This window comes from Anolis carolinensis, chromosome 1 (genome assembly GCF_035594765.1).
Source record: "Anolis carolinensis isolate JA03-04 chromosome 1, rAnoCar3.1.pri, whole genome shotgun sequence".
NCBI lineage: Eukaryota > Metazoa > Chordata > Lepidosauria > Squamata > Dactyloidae > Anolis > Anolis carolinensis.
In genome coordinates this window covers 5392942-5417382 of record NC_085841.1, presented here as the reverse complement: position 1 = coordinate 5417382, position 24441 = coordinate 5392942, and the positions used below count along the sequence as shown (strand labels likewise).

General features: G+C 39.0%; 1 protein-coding gene across 3 annotated transcripts in view; it reads left to right on the top strand.

Moving 5' to 3' along the window:
- kif13b (kinesin family member 13B) overlaps positions 1 to 24441 on the top strand; it is a 304005-nt gene that overhangs the window by 42209 nt on the left and 237355 nt on the right. The gene's annotated exons all lie outside the window — the stretch shown is intronic.

The following is a 24441-nucleotide window of genomic DNA, read 5'->3' as shown; positions in this document are numbered from 1 at the left end:
AGGTATTTTGCTAGCATTCCTGCTCTCTGTGGTAGTTTCAAGCATTTTTATGGGAAATAAGCATTTTAAGGAGAATTTTGGAAGTATTCCTTCCTTCTGTTTGGGTTTTCAGCATTTTTATAGAAGTAAAAGGACATTTGGTGTGAGATTTTGCCAGTTTTCCTGCTTCCATTGGGATTTTAAGCATTTCTTTCTAGGTTAAAGGACATTTGGTGTGAGATTTTGCCAGTATTCTTTCGATTTGTGGAGGGTAGAAAGTCTTTTGGGGTTCATTTTGCAAGCATTTTATGGGTGTTTTGTTTGGGGGTTAAAAGTGTTTATGGAACAATTAGAAGCATTATATTATATAAATATTGTAAATAAATTATTATTATTATTATTATTATTATTATTATTATTATTATTATTATTATTACACAAAAAGGGGGAGACAGAAAGAGAGGAGACCCCACCCCCAAATTGAAAACAGTAAATTATTATTATATTTCTTAGTTATGGAATAATTAAAACACATAAACATTGTAAAAATACCACCAATGCACATGTTAAAAATGCATTTCTATGAAAGATACATAAGAAAACATGGCAACACATGTATTATACTAATAACAATACAATATAATAATATTAATTATATATTATATATTAAATGTAATATTACTAATAATATTACCGTACAATGATATACTACAATATAGTAATTTAATGCTTATATTGTGCTATGCTAATAATATATTGTATGTTCATTTGATTTGTAAGCCGCTCTGAGTCCCCTTCGGGGTGAGAAGAGCGGGATATAAACGTAGTAAATAAATAATAAAATAATAATAAACACATTGATTAAAAGGGGAATATAGGGAGAGACCCCCCCCCCCCAATACTTTAGACCAGGCATGGGCAAACTTGGGTGCTCCAGGTGTTTTGGACTTCAACTCCCACAATTCCTAACAGCCTACCGGCTGTTAGGAATTGTGGGAGTTGAAGTCCAAAACACCCGGAGGGCCCAAGTTTGTCCAAACCAGGTGTAGATGCACCTGGTGATGGGACTGGACAGGTATTTGGCTTGAATTACATTGTGTCAGCATTGCAGTTCCATCAGCTATGGATACAGGCTCCTTGCTTGTAGGTGAGATCTGTTTTAGAGCAGTGATTCTCAACTTTTGGCCCTCCAAGTATCTTGTGTTTCATCTCTCGGGTCTCCTGGTTTTCAACGTTTTGGTCCTTTGGGAGCTGGACATCCAACACATCTAGAGGACCAACGTTTAAGAAGCATCGATTTAAGGAGATGATTCCCAACCATTGGTCCTCCAGCTTTGCTAACTGTTAGGGAACCGAAGTCCTAAACTCTTGGAGGACCAAAGTATGAGAAGGATTGCTTGTGTTATGTGTCAAACCCAAGATCCGTGGGACAAATACAACCCATCATGTCATTTTATAAGGTCCTCCAGATGCTGGACTACAACTCCTGCGTTCCTCATCACGGCTAGAGTTGATTGGAGATACAGTACAGGAACATCTGGAAGGCTGAAGTTTGTTCTGTAGAGTCAGAAGAGTGGAGTTTGAATTGAGATAGAAGGTGTTGTCAAAGGCTTTCATTGCCGGGATCACAGGGTTGTTGTATGTTTTCCGTGCTGTATGGCCATGTTCCAGAAGCATTCTCTCCTGATGTTTCGCCCACATCTATGGCAGGCATCCTCAAAGGTTGTGAGATAGAAGGCTTTTGGATATGATGCCTGATGTTATAAAGTCCTCCATGTCATTGTATATGGTCATTATTTATGACTACAACTCCATCATGACAAGAGTTGATGGGAATTATGATACAGGAACATCTGGAAGGATGTAGTTTGTTCTGTTGAGTCAGGAGAGTGGGGTTTGAATTGAGACACAAGGCTTGTGGATAGGATGCCTGATGTTATAAGGCCCTCCATGTCATTGTATATGGCCCTTCAGATGCTGGACTACAACTCCATGATGATGAAAGTTAATGGGAATTATGATACAGGAACATCTGGAAGGATGCAGTTTGTTCCATTGAGTCAGGAGAGTGGGGTTTGAATTGAGACACAAGGCTTGTGGATAGGATGTCCGGCTTTGAAACGCCCTTTAATATTTCCACAACCTCAGAGTCTCGAGTGCATTTGGATTGCAACTCCCATTACCTCTGGTCTGTGTGTCAAGTAATCTATAGTTATGGCGGGTAATCTAAAGTTAATCTAAAGTTATGAAAGTTGCCATTCAATAACATTCAAACTGGGTAAAAACTAAAGAGCACCAACCACTATGATATGGAGATGTATATGTATGGATACAGAGGGCTAACTATATATCAGTATTTCCCAACCATTGGGTCTCCAGGTGTTTTGGACTTCAACTCTCAGAAATCCCAGCCAACTTGCCAGCTGTTAGGAATTGTGGGAGTTGAAGTCCAAAACACTTGGAGGCCGAAAGGTTGGGGACAACTCCTATGTATAGTAAGCTCTGTGTGTGTGTGTGTGTGTATATATATATAATAATAATAAATAATACTTTATTTTTTCTATCCCGCCACCATCTCCCTGAAGGGACTCAGGGCGGCTAATAGTTTTAATAACTATTGTTATTAAAAGGATACATAAGCACATTTACATTGAAGAAGATGAGAATAATGATTTGATCAGAGTTGGACAGTCTTATCTTAAATTTGAGCTTTATGTAAATATTCAAAAACATTTAACCTACTGATGCCTCAATTGATGTAATTTTATTGGTATCTATTTTTATTTCTGAAATTTACCACCCTTGGCTTATACTGGAGTCAATGTTTTTCCAGTTTTTTTGTGGTAAAATTAGGTGCCTCGACTTGTATTCGGGCCGACTTATACTCGAGTATATACGGTAATTTTATTGCTTATACTGGAGTCATTGTTTTCCCAGGTTTTTTGTGGTAAAATTAGGTGCCTCGGCTTATATTCGGGCTGACTTATACTCGAGTATATACGGTAATTTTATTGGTATCCCGGCTTATACTGGAGTCAATGTTTTCCCAGTTTTTTTTGTGGTAAAATTAGGTGCCTCGGCTTATATTCAGGCCGGCTTATACTTGAGTATAAACGGTATATTAGTATGTCATGTTATCAGAAGATTTCCAACCCTCCTTGTAGGAGAAATTGCTCCAGTTCATCTTGAGCAGGGGTCCCCAAACTTTTTAAGCAGAGGGCCGGTCCACTATCCTTCAGACTGTTGAGGCCGAATTATCATTTGAAAAAAAAATACAAACAAATTCCTATGCATACTGCACATGTCTTATTTGTAGTGCAACAACAACAACGAAAGAACAATACAAATACAATATTTAAAAATGAAAACAATTTTAACCAACATAAACCTATTAGGATTTCAATGGAAAGTGTGGGCCTGCTTCTGGCCAATGAGATAGTCAAGTTAATTAGGATTGTTGTTGTTGTTGTTGTGTGCCTTCAAGTCATGTCAGACTTTGGCCTAAGTCTGAAATTAATTATTTATTTACTGCATTTATATCCCACCCTTCTCACCCTGAAGGGGACTCAAAGCAGCTGTATGTACATACAATATATTATATTATTACCATAGCACATTATTAGCATTATATATTACTATATTGAACTATACCACTATGCTATTATATAATACTATCTGTGCCCAGCCACGCGTTGCTGTGGCGTTGTCTGGTGGTGTTGGTGAGAAATTGTTGAGGTAGTGGTGGTATTGAATGTCTGTTGTATGGCTGTCTTTATGTTTAGTATGCCTTTGGTTGTTTGTGTCCTGTGAAAGTGGTGAGGATAGAGGACACTGTTTATGTTGGATTAGTGAGACTCTACTGTATATTTGTAATCTTATATTATCTGCCTAGAACTGCCCCTTCTACCCAGCTGTATAAAATGCACACTGAAGTGAATTATCTGGCAGTGTGGACTCAAGATAATCCAGTTCAAAGCAGATAATATAAGATTCTAAATGGGTAATATAGCTGTGTGGAAGGGCCTTGAGTCTACACTGCCATATAATCCAGTTAAAATCAGATAATCTGTATCTTATAGGCAGTGTGGAAGAGTCCTGAAGCCTAACTGTGCCTGTCCCCTGGACTGAGTAGGTTGCTAGGAGACCAAGTAGGCGGAGCTTAGCCTTCAAACTGGCAGCAATTGGATAAAAACTATTATTCCTCTCCCTGTAATTAGGACTTTATTTTTCTTTTCTTTTTTTTTTGTATCAACCTAGAGCCGTGGATGATGGTTTGTGTTGTCAAATTTCGAGGTTGGGGGGCCTGTAGTTTTGTTGTTTTGTCCGCTGCCCTGATGCCATCACTCTTTTATATATATAGACTAGCTGTGCCCGGCCATGCGTTGCTGTGGCGAAGTATGGTGGTATGGGCAATAAAGTATTGAGGAATTGGTGGTAGTTAAGGTAAGGGGTCCCCTGGGCTGAGTGGGTTGCTAGGAGACCAAGTGAGCGGAGCTTAGCTTTCTAACTGGCAGCAATTGGATAAAAACAATTATTCCTCTCCCTCTAATTAGGACTTTATTTTTCTTTTCTTTTTGTTGTATCAACTTAGAGGCATGGATGAGGGGTTGTGCTGTCAATTTTCGAGGTTGTGGGGTGTTGACTTTTGTTGTTTTGTCCGCTGCCGTGATGCCATCACTCTTTTATATATATAGATGTAATATATAACATATAATTAATATTATTATATGGTATTACTATTAGTATTATATTGTATAACTTAAGATTATTATCAATATTATATGTATATACAATATATTATATTATTAAAACTGATATAAAAATCTTATATTATAAAACTGAGGGCGGGGGCCAGGTAAATGACCTTGGAGGGCTGCATCCGGCTCCCGGGCCTTAGTTTGGGGACCCCTGATCTTGAGTGTATATATAGTGAGAGGTTATATTTTCCCACCACTTGTCTTGCTTCCCTTTTCCTTGGCTGTGTGTTTTCCTCCTCTTCAAATGGTTTTCCTTCTTCGCCTCTTCCCAATACGTTAATACTTCCTAAATGCAAACTAATGGTAATGCCCTTGCAGGTGAGCGCAGAATGTTTTCAATTAAAATCTAATTTAATCATTGAATTACATCCTGCTACACTTGCTGTTAGGAAAACGTGTGCGTTTCTGTCCGTAAGGGCGAAATCTGAAACCCGGTGCCGTGGCTGCAAGTCATGTTTGGCTGGCTTAAATTTTCCACAGGTGTCAACATGCAGCCAGGTAACAGGAGGCGCATGCAGGTTAAAAGGCAGGTGATTTTTCATCCAAGGTGTGTCTTGCTTCGGAGGGAATCATTCCCTGGCAGTGGAGGAAGGGAAGAGATTGCAAGTCTTCTTGAACTTCTTAAAAGTCTTCTCGACTGTAGTCACTCTGATTTAACCGCTTGAGGTTAACCTCCATGTTCATTTGCACATTCTTTTATGTGGCTTTCTTGGGGATTGTCTCACACCTGAAACCACATTCCTCTTGACAACAACAAAAAGAAGAAGTAGTTCTAAGTGCAGTATCTTTACCTCCCCAATTGCATTAAACTTTAATTATCCAATTTTTCTTCCAAATTGGATCCATGTTGGCTAGCGGAAGTGTCCCATACTTCAATTTTGGAATAAATGTATTATTTTACTCTGTTTATTAATATTATTACATTTGTTAATTTACTCTATTATTATCGTTACTACATTTATTATTTTACTCTATTATCATTACTACATTTATTATTTTATTCTATTATTACATTTATTATTTTACACTATTTATTAGTATTATTACATTTATTATTTTACTCTGTTTATTAATATTATTACATTTGTTAATTTACTCTATTATTATCGTTACTACATTTATTATTTTATTATTACATTTATTAATTTACTCTATTATTATCATTACTACATTTATTATTTTACTCTATTATTAAATTTATTATTTTACAGTATTTATTAGTATTATTACATTTATTATTTAACTCTGTTATTAAAAAGGATACATGAACACATTTACATTGAAGATGAGAATAATGATTTAACTTACTGGTGCTTCAATTAATGTACAGTAGAGTCTCACTTATCCAAGGTACTGGATTATCCAACGCATTTTTGTAGTAAATGTTTTCAATATATCGTGATATTTTGGTGCTAAATTCGTAAATACAGTAATTACAACATAACATTACTGCGTATTGAACTACTTTTTCTGTCAAATTTGTTGTATAACATGATGTTTTGGTGCTTAATTTGTAAAATCATAACCTCATTGGATGTTTAATAGGCTTTTCCTTAATCCCTCCTTATTATCCAAGATATTAGCTTATCCAAGCTTCTGCTGGCCCGTTTAGCTTGGATAAGTGAGACTCTACTGTACTTGGAAGTACATAGTGAGAGCTCTTCTAAATGGGACCCAAATGAGTCTCCTTTGTAGAGAGAAAAGGCAAAGTATAAATAAACACAATAAGCAGCTGCAGTGGAGGAATGTGTTATGCCCTTGTGCCAGCTGAACTGCTGACCTGAAGGTTGCCAGTTCGAATCCGCGAGATGGGGGTGAGCTCCCATCTGTCAGCTCTAGCTTCCATGCAGGGACATCAGTGAAACCCCCCACAGGATGGTAACACATCTGGGCATCCCCTGGGCAACGTCTTTGAAGAAAGCCGATTCTCTCACACCAGAAGCAGCTTGCAGGATATTCCCAATTCGCTTCTGATACGATAAAAAAGTAAACACAATAATAGTGAAGGTAAAGGTTTCCCCTGACATTAAGTCCAAGTCATGACCGACTCTGGGGGTTGGTGCTCATCTCCATTTCTAAGCTGAAGAGCCGACGTTGTCCATAGACATCTCCAGGTCATGTGGCCACTGGCATGACTGCATGAAGCGCTGTTACCTTCCCGCCAGAGCGGTACCTATTGATCTACTCACTTTTGTATGTTTTTGAACTCCTAGGTTGGCAGGAGCTGGGACCAACAGCTGGGACTAACAGCAATAATCCAATCCGGGGAGCGCTCATTCTGCTCCCCGGATTCGAACCTGGGACCTTTCGGTCTCAGGTTCGAATAACAATAATTGTCAGGACCCAGGCTGCAGAGCACCAATAACCATGCGCAGAGGCCAGAATCTATCTAATATCTTTATTAAAGGAATATATAAAGTCAGTAAAAACAAGTGTTGAATATAGTTCAGGAGTAGACCTTTCAGGAAAGGTCAAATATAGTCCAGGAAAACAATGTCCAATATGTGATATTAAAGTCCAAAGTTATAATCCACTTCACCAAAACACACACTATTTGGCAAGCAATAGTGTGGGGAACTGTCCATAGTCTTTGAGGCTTAAGGTAAATCCGAAGGAAACTGGAAAACAAGGCTTGAATCTAGGAAGCAAGGTCCGTGGTTTAAAACGCAAGGCAAGGCAAGACTTGAGACTTGGCAAGATCAAACTTGAAGCAAGGCAAACATGAATCAAGAACTGAGTCCATAGAAGTCCATGGTACAAGGCTGGGCTGGAAACTTGATCCGGGATCTGGGAACTGGAGTACGAAGTCTACACACGATCTCACTCCTCAAGCCGACGAATTGACTCCGCAAGGATTTCTGTGCGGGGAAACACCTATATAGGATCTTGTTTTCCCGCCAAGGAACACTTTCTCTGGGGAACAAGAACCGAAACCTATACTGTGTCCAGATGCATGACTCAAAGTTTCCCAAGGGAAACAGACTTAATCAGCTAATTGTCTGGCAGCTATCCTGGCGCTCCGGCGAGTTGCCTCTCGAGCGCCCCTATCTTGATTATAATAATCCCGGCGAGAAAATGGGGGAGATTTCTGTTCAAGGCTTGTTTGGCTGACTTCTTGTGGGCAAACATCTTGCAGGTGCAAGGGCTCCAAAACTGGCAGAAACGGTGGGAAACCCAAGTTTTCCTCTTCATCTGCCTCAATAGTACTAGGAACAGGACTACATGGCCCATGAGTCATCACAATAATTGCCAAATTCACTGTTTCATTTGCACCTTATTCACAGAGCCTGAAAGTAATTATTTTAAAAATAATTTTATGTACGAAGCAAAGTTTACATGCAACAAACCACCAGAAAGCAAAACTATCCACCCAGGTGGCAGTTTTGGATTTTGTAGCATTTTGAAAATCTGGATAAGGGATACTCAATGTTGAATTTTTGCATTTTACAAGTGGAATGAATGCAGTCATTGCTAGAGCTATTGGCAAAGAAGCTAAGCTCGAAAGATCTGAAAGCAGATCTTACTCCAGCCAGAAATTCTGTGGCTAGAGTGAGCTGTCTTCAGTTTCCCACTGGCCAGGAAACAATATTTACCCGAGTTTAAGAAACATACTGTTTAGGGCCTCCATCTCCAGAGTAAACAAGGATATAACTTGGCCACGGTGGTCCACGCCTTAGTTAAATCTAGACTGGATTATTGCAACGCACTCTACATGAGGCTGCCTTTGAAGATGCCTCGGAAATTACAATTGTTAATGTGGGATTTGTGTATTGGTAGTGTTTAAATGCAATATGTGTCTTGCATGTATTGCATACTGATTGCATCATCCAGAGGGTACTATAGTCTGGAAAGAGTTAATTACTAAGAAGCTGTGATGTCCTTGATGTGTGGCTGGAACTGGGGAGTGTCCAGACACAAGTGTGTTTGCATTACTGATTGCATCAGTTCAGTTCTGCTCTGAGTTGAGTTGAGTACTGTCTGCTGAGAGTGAGAGTCCTGTGTCCATTGTCTACAAGTCTGTTTGTCTTGACTATTACTGCTTTTAGTAAAACTTTGTATATAGTTTTACTATTGTCTCTGATGTATCTTCGTTCTGCGTTCCACTGATTCCATCCAACTACTGCTACGCTGCTAATTAGACAACAATTGACTGACAACAATTAGTACAAAGGTCGGCAGCCAGATAACTGACTGGGGCTAGCTATAGGGAGCATACCACACCCCTACTAAAGCAACTTCATTGACTGCTGACAAGTCTCCAGGCCCAATTCAAAGTGCAGGTCATTACCTACAAAGCCCTGTACGGTTCGGGTCTAACCTATCTCTTTATGAACCGTCACGGGATCTAAGATCTGCCGGGAATACCCTCCTCTCAGTCCCACCTCCGTCTCTAGCAAAACTGGTGGGAACGAAAGAGAAGGCCTTCTCGGTGGTGGCACCTCAGCTTTTGAACACTCTCCCAAGAGAAATAAGGCCAGCCCCCACACTATAATGTTTTCTAAACTTGGAGACATAGCTTTTCAAGCAGGTCTTCTGGTGGGGATTCCTCTTCTTCAGAAGAGGAAGGGGAACAGGCAAGTGTTCATGAATCTGAGGGTGAGTTAGAATCTGAGGAGGAGACTTTTCAAGTACCCTCATTTCAGGAGAGGTGAAAGGAAACAGAGCAGAGATGTCATTCAGCTAGATTAGCTGCCAGAAATGCAGCTGAGTAATTAGGAACTGCCCTAGCAGCTGGGAGGAGACTCAGGGCTATAAAGCAGAAGCAGGTGCAGACAGCTCTTGCTGGTAAAAAACTGACTCTAATGCCTTCACTCCCCTTGTGCCTGCTTCGAGTCTGCATCTGGATTTATTGCTGTTTCTTTGTCTGAAATAAGACTGCTATTTGATTTGGGACTGTATCAGAGACTAAGAACTGCATTTGCCTTAAGACTTCCTTGATTCCTTTTGCATTATTCCACTGAGTATGCTGTACTTTATGTTTTGCTGAAGTAAAGCAGTTTTCATTTACTTACCACAGTGTTTTAAGGCTGTTCTTGAAAGACAAAACAGGACACCTTCGAACATGATTAAAACTTCAAAAGTTAAAACTTGAGAACCTAGTGAATTGTTTCACTTCGACACTTTGATATTGATATGGTCTATTTGAAACCCGCAGCCATTGCTGCGTTTTATTTAATATCTTATTTGAATTATTAGGGGTTTTATATGCTATATAAATGATATATATATCTCTGTGTGTGTGTGTGTGTTTTTTATATATTGACATTGTATTTGGTTTATAAATGTTGGTGTATTTTTATCGTAACTTGTGTATTTTGCTGCACTACTATGTGCTTTTGTGAGTCCCCTCGAGTCCCTTTTGGGGAATAGTGGCAGGATATAAACAAAGCTTTGTTTTATTATATTATTATAACTCAAATAAACTTGTAGGTATACCAGTATAAGAACAAACCAAGGGATGCTACTGTATGTAGCTTTTGCAATACTTTTATAGTTTTTAATGGTTTAAGGTGATTTTAAGAACCCCCGTGACACAGCTGAGCTGTTAAACCGCTGAGCTGCTGAACTTGCTGGTCGAAAGGTCAGCAGTTTGAATCCAGGGAGAGGGGTGAGCTTCCACTGTCAGCTCCAGTTTCTGTCAACCTAGCAGTTCGAAAACATGCAAATGTGAGTAGATCAATAGGTACTGTAATGGCGCTCCATGCGGTCATGCCGACCACATGATCAGGAGGTGTCTACGGACAACGCTGGCTCTTCGGCTTAGAAATGTCCAGAGTCGGACATGACCAGACTTAAAGTCAGGGGAAAATATTTACCTTACTAAGGTGATTTTAACTATTTTTTTAACAAATCTATATTTAAGTCCATTTTAATGTTTATATATTACAGGTTAATTGCAGATTGTACTGCTAGTGTTGTAATCTGCTTTGAGTCCCATTGTAAGAGAGGAAAATGGGATATAAATAATAACAGCAACAATAGAATAATAGAGTTGGAAGAGACAACGTGGGCCATCTGCCATGCAGGAAAAGCACCATCAGAGTACAATACTAATACAGTAGAGTCTCACTTATGCAACATAAACGGGCCAGCAGAACGTTGGATAAGCGAATATGTTTGATAATAAGGAGAGATTAAGGAGAAGCCTATTAAACATCAAATTAGGCTATGATTTTACAAATTAAGCACCAAAACATCATGTTATACAACAAATTTGGCAGAAAAAGTAGTTCAATATACAGTAATGCTACGTAGTAATTACTGTATTTACTAATTTTGCACCAAAATATCACGATCTATTGAAAACATTCATTACAAAAATGTGTTGGATAATCCAGAATGTTGGATAAGCGAGTGTTGGATAAGTGAGACTCTACTTAGTAGTAGTAGTAGTAATACCACCACCAGGATATTAGTTATGAAACATGGTGGAAAAAAAACCAATGTCAGCTGAGGGATTTGGAAAGTCCTATCCCCAAAAGCAACTTTTCCAAAGTAATAATTGCTCACCATTCAAGGTTGTTGCATGATCTCTTTAGGTAACATAAGATGAGTAAGAGTTTGTCAAGCTTAATTTTGCAGGCTCTAACTCCCAAGAAATGTATACTGTGCTGTCGAGTTCATTTATTTTAATAATTGACTTTGCTGAAGATGTTCAGCAACAACACACTTCTGAAGCTTAGTCCTTCGAATGTAATTTTAATTTTGGCCGAGTTTGCAGGCACCTGAAGGCCGAGGGCCAAGGAAAGGGGAAAAAGGAAGATTTCTAGTCTGATCTTGGCAAAAGAGCCTGCAGGTCTCTTTCCTTTATGACTTATTGATGGGGTACCTTTTTAACAGTTACGCTTGGCAGCCCGGGGAGGAGATAGGTCTCCTGAACACTTTGCATTTTGCATGAGCACATCCAGCTTGTAAAGTTGTACCTTGAGAAAGGACCGTCTTGAGTTTAAGCTCAGAACAAAACTCTCTCTCTTTCAATCTCTCTCTGTCTGTCCAGCAAAAGTAAGGATGCAATCCAGTAGTTTTCCACATTGGCTGCCTCTTTTATTCACATTTGGCTTTGCAAAAGATAGCACATGTTTGTTGTTATTGTGTGCGTTCCAGATGTTTTTGGCTTGTGGCAACCAGCAGTCTATTAACTGCAATAATAATAATATCATCATCATCATCCGAAAATACATCACACAGTCCAAGACACTTGGGAAGTGTTCGACTTGTGATTTTGTGATACAAAATCCAGCATATCTATCTTGTTTGCTGCGTCATAATAAATAATAATATTTTGGTTACCTACCTCTACTCATGGCTTGAAGGACACAAAATGGTTAAATACATAGCTCAAGCAGAAGACTATTCAAACATACTGTTTTTAAAACAGAAGAAATATTAAAGACAACAATACGAATCTATATATATAAAAGGGTAATGAAATTTCGGCCTAGGACAAAACAACAAAACAACACATCCCAGAAACACTAAACTTCGCAGCACAACCCCTCATCCATGCCTCTATGTTCATACAACAAAAGCTCCAACAACTCCGGAAAACGGCCAGGCTTTGAGACTGCAAGGCTATTCACTGCTATTCCACCAGGACAACAAAGGATTCCCATAAGCCACAGCAACGCGTGGCCGGGCAAAGTTAGTAACATTTAAAATGCATAGTTTAAAATTGACTGGTTTGAAAATAAACCCCCTATGACGTATATATTAGATGTAAAGACATTTTCACATTGTTTTTAATGCATGTTAACTATTTTAAATGCCTGTACAATGCAAATTTTATTGCTCTGCTTCCCTTATGGGATCCAGGGTGGTGTCGAGGTTTGAGTGTTGGACTTACATCCATGAAGACCAGGACTCGAATCCTCACTCAGATATGGAAACCTACTTAGTGTTGTCATTGTTGTTGATGTTTATATCCTGCTTTATGTCTTCTGAAGGAGACTCAAAGTGGAGACTCCAAGGTAATCTTGGGCAAGTCACATTCTCTCAGCCTCAGAGGAAGGCAAAACCTCTTCTGAAGAAATCTTCCCAAGAAAACCCTGCAATAGGATTGTCTTATGATCACCATGAATCGGAAACTATTTAAAGGCACACAATATTGACAAAGCTGGCTTATCTTTTGTAAGCCACCTTGAATCTTGGAGTATGCAAAATATAAATAAATGTCATAATTATAACAAGAACAACATGACTGTTAGTAGTTTCCCAATTGTTCCCAGGGCTCAATTCTTGGTCCAGATTTGGAGTGTGGCTAAACGCACCATGCCAGGAAAGGCTGTTTCTTGGAGGACAATTCTGTATTACCTGATTGTGTGCAGTAGCATGCAATGGTCACCTTACATTTGCCTGGAGTGAAGCAATATCTTGACAGTGTAGTGTGATAATTGTTACCAAGACAATAATCTTTAGGAAAGACTGGGAGTCCTTCAGAAGGTTTTTAGAAGGAAAGTCTATTTCAACATGGGGGTTTCAAATTTGACTATTATACACTTTAATTTTCACCACTCGTTTATGTTAAAAAAAAAGTCATGATGAATAAAAAAGAACTAGAGTTCACATCTGCTGGTGGCTAGGAGTAAGAGCATGATTCATTACTAGCCTTAATCTATATATATAAAAGAGTTATGGCATCATGGCAGTGGACAAAACAACAAAAGTAAACACCCCGCAACCTCGAAAATTGACAGCACAATCCCTCATCCATGCCTCTAGGTTGATACAACAAAAAGAAAAGAAAAATAAAGCCCTAATTAGAGGGAGAGGAATAATTGTTTTTATCCAATTGCTGCCAGTTAGAAGGCTAAGCTCTGCTCACTTGGTCTCCTAGCAACCCACTCAGCCCAGGGGACCCTTTACCTTAACTACCACCAATTCCTCAGTACTTTATTTCTCATACCACCATACTTTGCCACAGCAACGCGTGGCCGGGCACAGCTAGTGAAATACAGACTTATCATAAATTCACGTTATATTATTCTTATATATTATTCTTCTATATGTCGCTCGCTGTTAACCAAATGATGACATACTGCTTGGAAATCCTGACTATTATTATTATTATTATTATTATTATTATTATTATTATTATTACTATTAGCCTGGCTGCTTTATACCTGGGGGAATCCTTTGTTGGGAGGTGTTAGCTGGCCCTGGTAGCCAGATTTTGTTCATGGTTTCCTCCTTTCTGTTGAAATTATCCAAATGCTTGAGGATTTCAATGACTTCTCTGTGTAGTCTGACATGGTGGTTGTGAGAGTGGTCCATCCTTTCTGTGTTCTCAAATAATATGTTGTGTCCAGGTTGGTTTATCAAGCGCTCTGCTATGACTGACTTCTCTGAGTTTTCAGGAAACTCTGAAAATGAGTAAAATCTGGCTACCAGTATTAAAAAAACTCTAAAATCATTGAAATCCATAAGAAGTATGTGGACAATTTCAACAGAAAGGAGAAAACCATGAAAATGAGCTAAATCTGGCTAACAGTGTTACTGAACTGTAAAATCAGGACAATAAATAAAGAGCAACAATCAGAAAACAGCGGAATTCCAGATAAGAAACAGTCAGGGCCAGCTAACACTTCCCAATGAAGGATTCCCTGGTAACACCTCCCAACAAAGGATTCCCCAGGAAGCAGCCAGGCTTTAAAGCTGCAAGGCTATTCAGTGCTCATCAAGCTAGCCAATTGCAACATTCACACTTGCCTCAAACAAACAAGAGTTTTTTCTCCTACGCTATTCCACAGATATATAAACCCCACTTGTCTAGTTTCCAACAGACCTCACAACCTCTAAGGATGCCTGCCATAGATGTGGGTGAAACATCAGGAGGGAATGCTTCAGGAAAATGGCCATACCCAGTGATTCCAGCCATGGGAGACTTGGACAATGCGTTGCACATGTTTGCAAAACCTAGGTCTGTTTTTTGCTTGAAATGTGTGTTTATCTGTGTCTCATGAAGATTGAGATTGCCTTCAGATTAGTAGATTTTTAAGGAGAGAGGTCACCATGGAAAATCCTGTGTTTGAATGTCGCTTTTGCTAAGGCTTGTGTGTCATTTTGGAGGAATGGTGTCTTAAAGCATGCCATTGTTCAGCCTAACAATCGTCTCTATCTGGAGAAGGTGGTTTAGCAATCTTTGCGCCGGGCTACAAATAATCCAGTCCTTTCAAGCCCTGCTCTGGCATTTGCGCTCTTCCTTTCACATTGCAAAGGCACGGCCTCGGTTTTACTGCTGAAAACATTTTCTTTTAAAAGATGGTCAAAGGTCCAGCTTGAATGCAGTTGTGCTTCTTGCTATCTCCAGAGTTTAAAGCAGTTTGGAAGAAGTCCAGATTGCTCTTTGTGTCCTCAATAGGGTTGTAAATCTTTATTTATTTATTTATTTACAGTATTTATATTTTGCCCTTCTTTCTCACCCCGAAGGGGACTCAGGGCGGATTACAATGAACACATATATGGCAAACATTCAATGCCAACAGACAAACAACATACAGTATAGACAGACACAGAGGCATTTAACATTTTTCCAGCTTCACGATTCCAGCCACAGGGGGAACTTGCTTCACTGTCCACTAGTGGCTATACTTCCTCATTCCTTTCCTCGTGTTTTGCTGGCAGTTTTATGGTGTTGTAAATTAGTTAAATTAGCCTCCCGCATAAAGCGTACCTAAATTTCCCTACTTGACAGATGCAACTGTCTTTCGAGGCTGCATAGGTCAACAGCAAGCCGGGCTATTTAATGGTCGGGGGCTTAACCCAACCCGGGCTTTGAACTCATGGGGCCGGGCTGTGGCGCATCTGGCTAGTAACCAGCTGCTATAAATCACTACTGACCGAGAGGTCATGAGTTCGAAGCCCGGGTCGGGTTAAGCCTCCGACCATAAAAAAAAAAATAGCCCCGGCTTGCTGTTGACCTAGCAGCCCTGAAAGACAGTTGCATCTGTCAAGTAGGGAAAGTTTAGGTACGCTTTATGCGGGAGGCTAATTTAACTAATCTACAACACCATAAAACTGCTCACGAGGAAAAGAAGAGGAAGAACAGCCACCAATGGACGGTGAAGAAACAGCTCCCCCTGTGGCCGGAATCGTGAAGCTGGAAAGATGTTAAAAATGCCTCTGTGTCTGTCTAAAACTGAATGTTGTTTGTCTGTTGGCATTGAATGTTTGCCATGTATGTGTTCATTGTAATCCGCCCTGAGTCCCCTTCGGGGTGAGAAGGGCGGAATATAAATACTGTAAATAAATAAATAAATAAAATGACCTCTCGGTCAGTAGTGATTTATTGCAGCTGGTTACTAGCCAGCTGCGCCACAGCCCGGCCCTTGAGTCCTTCAGGTATTTTCATCTTTCTCCCACAATCTGTGATCTTACATCTCATGCAACCCAGCGTGCTGGGAATAGTGGAAACTGGATTTGGATTGACGTGTCACAAAGTGCGGGTTGTCGACCATAATTTGGATTGACTGGTTTGCAATCCTTGGGATGTGCTAATAAAGAAGGATGAAATGAGCTTTTAAAAGGGCAGATCTTCTCCGGTGTGTTTATAATAATTCTTAATTATACTGTGTGCGCTAGAGCTCATTGCTTTTACTAAGAGCCGGTTTGCACAAGACGGTTCACGCCCTTTCCTTCTCGTGATCCGGTGCATTCTCTTCTCGGTTGCATTCCTGCTGCATTGTTCACCTTTGCGATGTTGCATCACCTGTCTCGGGACTGTAAAAAAAAGGGAGATCATACATAAGTCTGAATTTGAAATAGTGTTTTCAGGTTGTCAAAATATCAAAATTCATGACATGTACAGAGTAGGTATTAAAAAGATTAATGCTCTACCTATGTAACCAATGAAGGCATCAATTTCAAATAATTTAGCCATGCATTTCCCTATGGTAAATTACATGGTGCGCACATTTTTGTCTTTAGGAAAGGCTGTGGTGTTTGTTTGTTGTGTGTCTTCAGGTTGTTTCCAACTTGCAGAAGACTAAGAGCCTTCCTTGTGAAACTACAACTCCCAGGATTCCATAGCATTGAGCCAGGGCAGGTAATACTAATCTATATATATAAAAGGGTAATGAAATTTCGGCCTAGGACAAAACAACAAAACTACACATCCCAGAAAACCTAAACTTGGCGGCACAGCCCCTCATCCATGCCTCTATGTTCATACAACAAAAAGCTCCAGCTACTCCAGAAAACAGCCAGGCTTTGAGACTGCAAGGCTATTCATTGCTATTCCACCTGGCCAACAAAGGATTCCCATAAGCCACAGCAACGCGTGGCCGGGCAAAGCTAGTAAAATAATAATGTGTTGTCGAAGGCTTTCATGGCTGGGATCACAGGGTTGTTGTACGTTTTCCGGGCTGTATGGCCATGTTCCAGTAGCAATCTTTCCTGACGTTTTGCCCACATCTATGGCAGGATACATCACAACCTCTGAGGATGCCTGCCATAGATGTGGGTGAAACATCAGGAGAGAATGTTTCTGGAACATGGCCGTACAGCCCGGAAAACATACAACAACCCAATAATAACAAACAAACAAAAAAAGTGCCAGGAGCAATTGGAGTTGCTTCTGGAGTGAGAGAATTGGCCGTCTGCAAGGACGTTGCCCAGGGGACACCTGGATGTTTTGATGTTTTTACCATCCTTGTGGGAGGCTTCTCTCATGTGCCCACATGGAGCTGGAGCTGACAGAGGGAGCTCATCTGTGCTCTCCCCAGGTGGGATTTGAACCTGGCAGCCTTCAGGTCAGCAACCCAACCTTCAAGTTGCAAGGCTTTTATTCCCTAGTTGTGTGGCTTCGAGTTGTTTCTGACTTGCAGAAAACTAAGGGCCTTCCTTGTGAAACTACAACTCCCAGGATTCCATAGTATTGAGCCAGGGCAGGAAATACTAATAAAATAATAATAACAATGTGTTGTCGAAGGCTTTCATGGCCAGGATCACAGGGTTGTTGTATGTTTTCCGGGCTGTATATATACCTCACTTGCCTAGTTTCCAACAGATCTCACAACCTGAGGATGCCTGCCATAGATGTGGGCAAAACGTCAGGAGAGAATACATCTGGAACATGGCCATACAGCCCAGAAAACATACAACAACCCAATAATAATAATAATAATAATAATAATAATAATAATCTCTGTTTATATTCAGCTCTTCTCACCAAGGGGACTTGGAGCAGATTACAGTATGTTAACAAACATAGGCAAACATTCAATACCTTGTTACAATGAACTACAATGAAAAGCAAATACACAGACAAAGGCAAAGGCTTTTCCTTTCATTTCCGGCTCTGGAGGCGGTGCTCATCTCTGGCTCTGGGGAAGGTGCTCTTCTCCATTTCCAAGCCAAGGAGCCTGCGTTGTCCGTAGACACCTCCTGGTTGTGAGGCTGGCGTGACTGCTCGGAGCGTCTTTTTATCTTTTCCTGCCAAAGCAGTACCTATTGATCTACTCACATTTGCATGTTTTCGAACTGTTAGGTTGGCAGGAGCTAGGGCTAACAGCGGGAGCTCACCCCACCCCGTGGATTCGAACTGACATCCTAGAGCAGGGGTCCTCAAACTTTTTAAGTGGAGGGCCGGTTCATGGTCCCTCAGATTGTTGAGGGGCCGAATTATCATTTGGAAAAAAAAATGAACAAATTTTACACTGCACATGTCTTATTTGTAGTGCGAACACCCCCCAACAATTATTTATTTGTTTGCTGACTACATTTATACCCCACTCTCTCTCACCCCGAAGGGAACTCAGAGCGGCTTACAAGTTGTATGTACATGCAATATACTATATTATTAGCATAGCACAATATTAGCATTAAATATTTCTATATTGTACTATACCACTATACTGTAATGTTATTGGTAATATTATATTTAATATATAATATATAATTAATATTATTATATTGTCTTATTATTATTATCAGCCGCCCAGAGTCCCCTATTGGGTGAGAAGGCCGGGGGTAGAAATACTGTAATAAATAAATATTATATTGTCTTACATTATAATATTATAGTAGAGTCTCACTTATCCAAGATAAATAGGCTGGCAGAACCTTGGAGAAGCGAAAATCTTGGATAATAAGGAGGGATTAAGAAAAAGGCCTATTAAACATAAAATTACATTATGATTTTACAAATTAAGCACCAAAACATCTTGTTTCACAAGAAATTGACAGAAAAAGCAGTTCAATACACAGTAATGTTATGTAGTAATTACTGTATTTACAAATTTAGCACCAAAACATTGCAACATTTACTACAAAAACAATGACTACTAAAAGGCAGACTGCCTTGGATAATACAGAACCTTGGATAAGTGAGCTTGGATAAGTGAGACTCTACTGTATTATCAATGTTATATGTATACACAATATATTATATTATCGCCATAGCACAATATTAGTAAATGAAAGAACAATACAATATTTAAAAATAAAAACAATTTTAACCAACATAACCTATCAGGATTTCAATGGGAAGTGTGGGCCTGCTTCTGGCCAATGAGATAGTCAAGTTAAGTAGGATTGTTGTTGTTGTTGTGTGCCTTCAAGTCATTTCAGACTTAGGGCGAGCCTAAGTTATTATTAAGCAAGGTGGTTTGGCCAATCCTTTCTCCAAAATAGCTTATTTATATATAGCTTATTTTGGTATTTCTTGGCAGTCTCTCATTGAAGTATTAACAACCAGGGTTGACCCGATTTAGCTTCCAAGACCAGACAGAATTTGGTGCCTTTTAGGGAATCAATACATCAATTCAAATAGGACATGTGTCTTATAATGGACTCTTGTCAACTTTGTTGTTTTTATTATATAGGTTGAGTTGTTAGGAATTGTGGGAGTTGAAGTCCAAAATACCTGGAGGGCCCAAGTTTGCCTATGCTGTTATGCATATAGCCTGAAGGATAATTTTGGATAATTCTGTGCATTAAACAAAATTAGACTGAACTGTCAGAAAGCAATGGTGTCACTATCTCAACCATCCATGTTGACAGTTTGGGATTATTTGGGATTTATTTTTTTAAAATCAGTTTTTATTAGTGCTTTTCAACTTAAAATTAACATATGACCAAAATTTGACAGAAGGAAAGAAGAGAAAGAAATAAAAAAGAAAGAAAAGAAAGAAAAATATATAATAATAATACAGAAAGAACATAAAATTGACTTCCATCTTTTGCAAAGTATCTTGTATGGTAGAAGTTTTACAATCCTTTTCTCAACCATCTCTGTCTAGTGTCTCTATTTTACATACAGTAGAGTCTCACTTATCCAACACTCACTTATCCAACGTTCTGGATTATCCAACGCATTTTTGTAGTCAATGTTTTCAATATATCGTGATATTTTGGTGCTAAATTCGTAAATACAGTAATTACTACATAGCATTAATGTGTAATGAACTACTTTTTCTGTCAAATTTGTTATATAATATGATGTTGTGATGCTTAATTTGTAAAATCATAACCTATTTTGATGTTTAATAGGCTTTTTCTTAATCTCTCCTTATTATCCACCATATTCGCTTATCCAACGTTCTGCTGGCCCGTTTATGTTGGATAAGTGAGACTCTACCTTTTATTTACATTCCCAGTTGCTTTTCAGACTTTATCCTCTAACTCAATTTAATTAAATAATCACCTTAAATTCCTCTTCTTTCAAATAGTTTTTAACCATTTCCAAGTCTAGCTGTTTTTTTGGTCTGCCTTGGTTGTTTTTTTAAATAAATATGTTAACTTATCCATATTCATTATTTCCCAGATCTTATTTATCCAACATCTTGTTTCCGGCTTTTCTTTATCTTTCCAGTATTTGGCAAAAGTCATTCTTGCTGCGGTAGTAAGATAATTAAATAGAATGTTCTTGTTTCTATCTTTTTCTATATTTAGCATCCCTAAGAGGAAATATTTTGGGTCCGGATCTATTCTAATTTGCAACTTCTTTTGAATTTTGTAATGAATTTCTTTCCAATATGCCTTGGCCTTTTTGCAGGATTATTTGGGATTTATGACTGTAAATAACAACACACACAACAGTCTTGCTGACAATACGGGAAAGCTCAAGTAGGTTCTTGAGAAATTGAATAAATTTCTATCACAGTTTGGTAATTGCCTTTGAGTGTCCCCTATTCATAAAACCGATCTGCCTGGCAGAAGTCGTAAAAAAACAGGGAAACTGTGTAATGGAGCCCTGGAGCACGTGGCTCGTGGGTTTGTTTCAGCCGCTTAAAATAGCACAGCGTCCGATAAAAGCTTGCAATCTTTGTGAAAGTGGCTGCCGCGCTCTCTTGCCGTTGCGTGTTGAATTAAGTCAATTCTGCGAGCAAGTAATTGGATTATTTTGCGTCTGGGTTGGGCAGCCCTGGACCGCCGTCCGCAGGTCGTGAAACCGGACGCAGAGTTTTACGATGGCTCTTGACCGCTGTTGTTATTGCTGTTTTATTTTACTAGCTCTTTAGAGGAGGCATTAAAGACTAAAACTACTGCATGAGTGATTAATGAAATGGATAATCATAACATCAGAAGGGGCCTCAAAGGCCATCGAGTCCGGTCCTAAGTGTCATTTATATGTTGAAGGTTTGAAATGGTTATTTGTACTTCTTTTAGTGTTGCAAGATGAGAAGAAGGTAAAAGAAATAATAATAAAAATACTATGTAACAATATTTGAAAACATTTCTGTTCCTGGTTTGAAAATGTTATTTCCTGTTTCATTGTGTGGCACTTACTTTGAAAGTACAGTAGGGTCTCACTTATCCAACACTCGCTTATCCAACATTCTGGATTATCCAACACATTTTTGTAGTCAATGTTTTCAATATACAGTAGAGTCTCACTTATCCAAGCTAAACGGGCCGGCAGAACGTTGGATAAGCGAATATGTTGGATAATAAGGAGAGATTAAGGAAAAGCCTATTAAACATCAAATGAGGTTATGATTTTACAAATTAAGCTCCAAAACATGTTAGACAACAAATTTGACAGAAAAAGTAGTTCATTACACATTAATGCTATGTAGTAATTACTGTATTTACGAATTTAGCACCAAAATATCACAATGTATTGAAAACATTGACTACAAAAATGTGTTGGATAATCCAGAACGTTGGATAAGCGAGTGTTGGATAAGTGAGACTCTACTGTACTACTTTTAGTGTTGCAAGATGAAAAGAAGGTAAAAGAAGGTTGCTAATAGTAACAATACTATGTAACAATATTTGAAAAAATTTCTGTTCCTGGTTTGAAAATGTTATTTCCTGTTTCATTGTGTGGCACTTATTTTGAAAGTACAGTAGAGTCTCACTTATCCAACACTTGCTTATCCAACATTCTGGATTATCCAACACATTTTTGTAGTCAATGTTTTCAATATACAGTAGAGTCTCACTTATCCTAGCTTAACGGACCGGCAGAACGTTGGATAAGTGAATACGCTGGATAATAAGGAGGGATTAAGGAGAAGCCCATTAAACATCAAATTAGGTTATGATTTTACAAATTAAGCACCAAAACATCATGTTATACAAGAAATTTGACAGAAAAAGTAGTTCAATACACAGTAATGCTATGTAGTAATTACTGTATTTACCTATTTAGCACCAAAATATCACGAGATATTGAAAACATTGACTAAAAAAATGGCTTGGAGAATCCAGAAGCTTGGATAAGCGAGGCTTGGGTAAGTGAGACTCTACTGTATCATGATATTTTGGTGCTAAATTCGTAAATACAGTAATTACAACATAACTTTACTGCGTATTGAACTATTCCCCAAGAGTTCTTTCTCCCACCCTGGAGTAGAACAACTTTCAAAGTAAGGCCCTCACAATTAAACAGGAAATAACACTTTCAGACCAGGAACAGATTTTTTTTTTCAAATTTTGTTACGTGGTGTTTTGTGATGGTCACTACCAATACCATTCTCTGCTCGGCTTGCATAAGATTTACTTCTCGATCAATATGCAAGAAGTTGTCATCAAACTCTTTGCAAATAGAGGAGCCAGGTTCTGGTCTGTGGTTGTTTTTGGTGAACTTTCAGGGTGGTTTTTTGGAAATTGCCTATAGCATAGGAGATGTTTTAAATCATTGCGTGTGGTGCTTCGATGTGGCTTCCGCTGAGTGAGCTGGCAGTGTGTGGACTTCATTTGTTGTTTTACTTTTTCATTTGGAGGACAGGGCTGCACCAAAGGCATGTGGATTAGCATCATGTGTTGGCAGAGGACATGAAGAAGATGAAGAAGTTGCTGTTGTTGTTGGAAGAGGAAGGAGGAGAGGTTGTGGTTGTGGTGGTGGTAGTCATAGTTGGCCGAATCCATCCTTGTGGTCCCTTCCAACTCTAGGATGCTATTAGCATTGTTATCATTTTCATTTCAATCTCTCTCCGAAGGTCTCCATATTTCACAATCTTTCCTTTGAGTGATCTCCGGTTCTGCTGTTTTTCTGGAATTGCCGCATCCATCATGCAAACTTTTTATTATTATTATCAACCACAGTTATGTCTGGAAAGCGTTCCTAAATGGGCTGACAAAACAGCTGGGTGAAATTGCTGTAGACGGGATCACAACAATGCAGTTATAAGAAATGATAGAGATCAAAACATGCCACACTATTTGGAGACACTTCATTGATTCCTATATTCTTATATGGAATCTGAATCATTGATAGTTCAGACCTCCACTGAGTAACATTGGGTATGAAACCGGTAATAATAATAATAATAATAATAATAATAATAATAATAATAATAATAATAATACTGTAAAATAGTATCATCCCCATATCCATGAGGGAGAGTGGCTAAACTGCTGTGCTGCAGAAGATCCTGCTGATCGAAAGGTCAGCAGTTTGAGTCCAGGTCAGGGTGAGCACCCGTCATCAGCCCCAGCTTTACTGCCCACCTAGCAGGTCGAAAGCAGAAACGCAAGTAGATAAATAGGTACTCCTTTTGGCAGGGAGGTAATTAAGGTGTCCCTGAGGTATCTAAGGTCGACAAAAAGCTCATTGGCATGGAAGATGGAGTGACAGCACCCTTTCATGGCTGGAGTCGAGCACAGCCTTCAAGATGCTGAAAATAAGATGGGGAAAATGCCTTTACCTCTGTTTGTGTTGTCTGTCCTTGTTAATTGTATAACGGCATTGAATTCTTGCCATATGTGTGTTCTGTAAGCCGCTCTGAGTCCCCTTCGGGGTGTGAAGAGTGGGATATAAATACTGTAAGTAAATAAATGTTCCTAGACTTACTTACAGACGGAATGAGAAACCATGGATAACCCTATTGAAATGAATGACTTGCAATGGAATTGTGCCATGGGACATATAAAATGCCTAGAGAGAACTTTTTTTTTTTTTGCATAATGGCCAGTGAAACATTGGGTTCTGGTCCTGCAAATAGATAGGTTGCAATATAATTATAATAAACATATTTGTAGATGAGCAGTCATTTAAGTATTTGCTCCCAGGCCTAATCTGACCCAAATTGTGGTTTTCCTCCGAAGGTTTTTCAATATTTTGGAACGTATAATTGGTGTAGAACATTTTCATGGGGAGAAGAGTAAAGGCGAACATTGGGCCCAATTTGCCCCATGAATAATTTTACACCACACACATACAACATATAAATATTGCAATGGCTTCCGAACAATTTTGCATGCACTTAATACTCCCTTTCAGTATATATGGGTTTTGCTAGAGCAAACCACAAGTGAATCA